Here is a 5,673-nt window from a genome sequence, read left to right on the forward strand (position 1 = left end):
GCTGTAATTTATTCATTGGTTATAAAAATATGTGAAAAATTTGAATTTATTGACAAGCCCTCTAAAGTATGTCACTGTCTTCTGATGAAATTCTTAGAGTTACAGTCCTACATTGATGACAATATCCTGTAGGAAACTATCATGCTCTCATCTAATCCTCAGAGTAGCATCCTATATAAAAACTGCTGAAAAATATTCTTGCTTTTGGAAGGGAACCACGTCCATTGATTCTGGGACCAGCTGCAGACTGACAGTAATGTAGCTGTGGCTGCAGACTGGCAAGCAGAGTGCAAGATAACTGTTGCATCTGTTACTAGAAGCAGGCAATAGGTGCTGCTGAAATAGGTTCATGCTTAGGCTTCTGAGATTTCACAGATCATAAAATACAGTCATTCCTTTGAATTCTCATAGATTTGAAAAACTCTCATACTGGAATTTGTAGTATGGTAATAATACAAAAAAGGGTTATAATTTTGCCTTAAAACTAAGTGATAGCTGGAAATTGAACTTGTAATACAGTATTACTCAGCTTTCAAAACACCATCCTTTCCAATGAAACATGGGAGCAAGATTCCCAACACTACCTGACAACTGAAGGCACTCACATGGAAAGCTGTGAGTGGCAGAGAATAAAGTCTTGCCATCTGAGGCAGATCACTCAAGTACCGATGCCAGATTAAACAGAAAAAACACACAGAGATCTAAGTTTATTATCTTTCATACTGAATTGTTTAGAAATAATAAATAGAATAGACAAACCCTATACCACAGTAGTTTATTTTGTCTTGTGGGAAGTTTTAACAGTTTCTGGGATTAAACGGCTTTCCCCTTCTGTGAAGGGTCTGATGTAAACTCTTGTACTGAGGCTTAAAGTCTTAAGGCTGTTAGAAGTTTCCATCAGTCAGTCTGTATGTCAATGGATAAAAAGTTGGTTGCTGATCTGACCTGTTCATCACTCTCTGGAAAGATGCCATCAGACTAGAGACTTTGGTAAGGCTGGGGGAGGGGAGGAGAATGGGAAAATAAGCTTATTCAGCAAGAAAAGTGAGTTCTTCTAAGCATTAATGCAGGGACATTGAAACAAAGCCTTAGAAACACTAAGCCAATTTTGCATGTGCGTACGCTCACTTTGTAACTGGAGGCTCCAATCCACAAAATACTAAGAATTACTTAAGTTTGCCTGTTTAGCAGAGGAAAAAAAATAACCTATTCTTTCTGAGAGAGGTTAAGACAGCCTTGGACATGCAAGATCTGTGATTTTCCTGAGCAATGTAAGCTAGCAGATTAATGCACGAGCTCACTACAGAACTGACTGCAAAATGTTGATAAAAATAATTGTTGTAGATAAAAATAATTACGTTAAAATCATCTAATATCCATTTACCTGTATATAAATAGTGTTTTTCAAATTTGTTTTGAAATAATTTTTACATGCATCTTCTAGATTTCTGAAATTTGCAAAACCCCCCTCACACTTGCATCCATCAAATTTCTCTGTTAATATGCTATGAATTCATTTCTACTGATGCAGTAACCACCTTTTACACTGTGATTGCTTTTCCAATTGCTTAAATTCCTCATTTTAGATGCTTTTAGTTGCTTTGAAAGGAACAAGTGGTACGATTTTGTGAATGTTATATTAAAATCTGTGTTTAATGAGACACAGCATTTTTGCCATTGGAAAAAATTGTGCATTTTTTTTTTTCCTCATTCTTTAGATCACATATATCTACCTTTCAGCATATATTTGCAAATATTAGAATAACTCAAGTCCAAATCCTGAAAAATCTATTTGGGTAACATGTCCTTTTTTCAGCAATGGGAGTTGCCTAAAAATATGCAAGTATGAACAGGCTGGCAGTTTGTCTGCATTTTGGCAAAGTATGTTTCCTGCCTCTTCTGATTCTATCCAGAGAGTATCAGTAGCAAGGATTTAACTATAAGTAGAAGGGAAATCATCTCTCCTTATCCTGAAGCATGAGAAAGAGCGGCCATTCCAATCCAGACTTTAAGATTAGGTTTTACTGCTCAGAGATTAGGTTAAAGGTATGTGTAGGTAGTTTAATGATCCACAGATCACAGGCTGTTCTTTGCGTACCAGTCCTGCTTTGCAACTTCACAAGTACCTGAAAGCTAATCTATTTATATATTTTAATGTTACATCCATATGTAGAGCAAACTGAACACATTTCTAATTTATATATTTTAAAATATGGTGACTAGGTTTGGAAAGCAATTAAACTGACTGTAATGGAATGAGTTCTGAAAAAGGCAGCTTGATTAAAGGAAAAAAAAAAGCCAGCAGACTCTACAGTTAATTTCACTATGGACAAGTATCTTGAGCAATGCTACTATAATAGATCTTACAAAGTTTTAATGCATGGAATCTAGCTCATCTAACTTAAGTTGTCCATGCTGGAGACTGCAGTTCCAGTAGACTACCTAATTCATCTCCTTCACAAAGAATTACAGACAATTTTCAGGTCTTATTCATTTCATGTATTTCAACTTCAATGCTGACCTGCACTCACTACTTTTACCTGAGCAATTGCCAGAAACAACTAGTTTAGATGTGTGTATCTGACTTTGTTCAGATGAATACCAGAATGCATGGGAATGCAGTGTTTTGTCTTACAGACTGGAATGGACAGCAAATCCAAACAGAAAATTTCATAGAAACATTCTTCCATGTTGTACAGGAAACTGTACTAGCTTCCATAACTGAACTATATTGTCTGCAGAAGAGAGTATGGAAACCATATCTCATACACTTCCACTCAGTGTTTTACCATGAGTGAGAGACCATCTAATTCTTCTAAATCAGCTACACCTATCTGGAACGTGGCAGACACATCACATGGCAGAAATTGATGATGAAGGTGCTCAGGTCAGGGGTGCGTTTGTCACTCCCTGTTTGTAGTTGACCAAAACAAGCTAATAAAAGTTAACTAGGTTAATTTTTAGAGCTCCTTCTATTAGCCAAATGCAGAGTTTATCATTTAGGAGAATGGTAGTATTATGATAGATGGAAATCAAACACTAAGCACAGACAGCACAAACAGAAGCCAAGCATAGGTCACTAGACAATTAAATCAGGCAACAACAATGGTTTGGAGTAAATTGGGGAGCATAGTTCAACATACAAGACAACCTAGTTTGCTAGCAGGAAACAGAATGTGCTTTTGCATTTTACCAATTAACTTTTCTTTTTCCCAAAAAGTTGAGAAGTCTTTTGAAACATGTCAAAAATTAATTCCTTGTATCATATTTTCTAGAGACAGACGAAGAACTCCTATCACAAGATTCTGTAGTAGGTCACTGTTATAATCAATATCTGATGTCTAGAAAAGACAGAAAGAATCAATATGGAAAAAAGAACAAAACATTTGCAAAACTAGGCCCAAAGCATTTCAGTGGAAATAGTTATTAAAAAAGGCATGTTTATGTCTAATAAGATGGATGATCTTGGCCTCAAGTTCTTGGAAGATTTCCCTATATGTCAGTATTGAATGAAGCACTTTGGAATAACATTAGGAATTTATATCCTGGGAATGCTATCTTTTAGACAAAATAAAACCAATGTCCCAAGTAGTTCAAATTTTGTACTGCTTGTAAGTGTCTTTATCTTCAGTCATCAACAGATTCCAGATCCTGTCTGCTCTCATAATTCAGTTCTCACTGCAGTTTCATGCAGATCTTCAAATCTACATTACTGACCAACTACACCGTGTAGGAAAAGGCAGTTAACTATCACTGCTCTTATGGGACATTACTCTTTAGTAACACCGACTTTGTATGGAGTTGTATTTTGTAATGTGTTTGCAACGCTAGGTACTATAGTTCATAGTGTACTCATTTCATGTATATTCCTGCAAAATGACCCTTTATAAACTACTATTAAAAGGATCTTATGATTTCTTTCAACTGTTTTTAATTTTTTTATATTTACAAACAGATCAAATTTATGTGACCTGGGCTAGTATGTTTTTTTTTTTTCAGTGAAAAAAAAGAAGAATATTACCAATGTAGTATACTAATGAATAAAAATAAAAGTCCTTGATGGGATCGGAACTTAAAACTTCTAATGTAAAAAACAACCACATTTACTAAGACTAAACAGACAGCTCTGGAAATAAACTAAACATAATGTCTTCTAATTTGTTTAATGTATAATTTCTACAAAATAACAGTACTTATTTTTCACTGTAGGCAGTACGTTAAACAGCAAAAACAAAATACAAGGCTTTCTCTGGAATAAATCTAAAACTCTGTTATTATTTGCCTTTAAACAATGTCTCACTAAACGTGGAAAAGAAGGGAAGAGCTGGGAAGAGCTTACCATCAAATTAAGCAAGCTATTCTGAAACAAGTAAAAGAGGGAAAACTTACTGCTGTTGATGCTAGTTGTATTAGATGCATTTGGCAGTTGCATGTTTTCAATTTATATATGCATTTGTGCATGTCTATATCTGTTTATAGGCACTGCATATGTTCCAACTGTTTCCAGCAAAAGGTCACTTAAAAGTCACTGAAGATATGCCCAGCAAGTACAGCAGAAAATAAATCATTTTTTAAAAATCCATCCTATGCATATCTAAAGCAAAATATACTACTTATTTAATTCTAAGATGTTAAAAATATATATATATAGTTTTCCCTTACTCCCTTTTCACTTGCGGGATACAACTTAGGGAGAAGCATCCAACCTCTCCTAAAATCTCAAAATACAAATGCTGTTCAGGTACGTCGGAGGCGAAACACAGAGGGCACCCTATTTTCTTTCTCGCATTCCTCTTTTCTATATGTTTACCAAGACAAAGTTTAGTTCACCATTAGCAACAAATCAAGCTAAACAAAAGCGGTCACTGAAAATATATCAGAGAGGAGTTTCTAAGTAATTAAGTTGTTCTACACGCTGACATTGAAACATGCTTGTTTGTACCAGTCCAAAAGTACACTTGGGATGTGTTACACCCACCTTATTTTTTCTGTGCTTATTCATTTGTACATTTTAAACTGAAACACTGAATCACTCATGGTTAACTGTACAAATAATTTCAGTGAAATAAATGGGCATAACAGTGTTGAGCGTGTGCAGAATTATGCGCAGACTTCTCACTCACTAGTTCAGAATGAGTCATCTTCATTACGCCCAGAGTAACACTACTGCTAGCAGAGTTTTGAAAGCACCTACAAGAATTCTTTTTTGCAATTCAGGCTTAACATGCATAGCTCAGTCTTTGAACACACTGGGGTGTTTATATAGCTGCACACACAATATACTGAGACAAGGTAAATCCCCACTCTTCTTTCTTGTCTTTCAGGTATTTTCAGTGGTTTCTTTGTGTGTTTGCCATTCTATTTGAGTTTTGCAATCCTAATTCTCAAAACCAACTGAAGAGTAAAGAGAAAGATTTAGTGACATGAAAAAAAGAGGTACATGAACAATAGACAGCAAATATTGCAAGCTTCTTTTGCATCTCTTCCTTCAAACAAAATAAACTTAGAACAAAAGCTTCTCTAGAAGAAATGGAAATGGTAAAGAAAAATCTGCAATCCTGAAACAATGTTAGCTGCCTACGAAAATGCATACTGTACCTTTGATACACATTTTCTTCAGAGTTTTCTCAGTGTTTTTTATTTTTACTTAGTGTCTGTGGGAATTACCTGACT

The sequence above is a fragment of the Meleagris gallopavo genome, chromosome 4, assembly GCF_905368555.1.
Source record: "Meleagris gallopavo chromosome 4, MGAL_WU_HG_1.1, whole genome shotgun sequence".
Taxonomy (NCBI): Eukaryota; Metazoa; Chordata; class Aves; order Galliformes; family Phasianidae; genus Meleagris; species Meleagris gallopavo.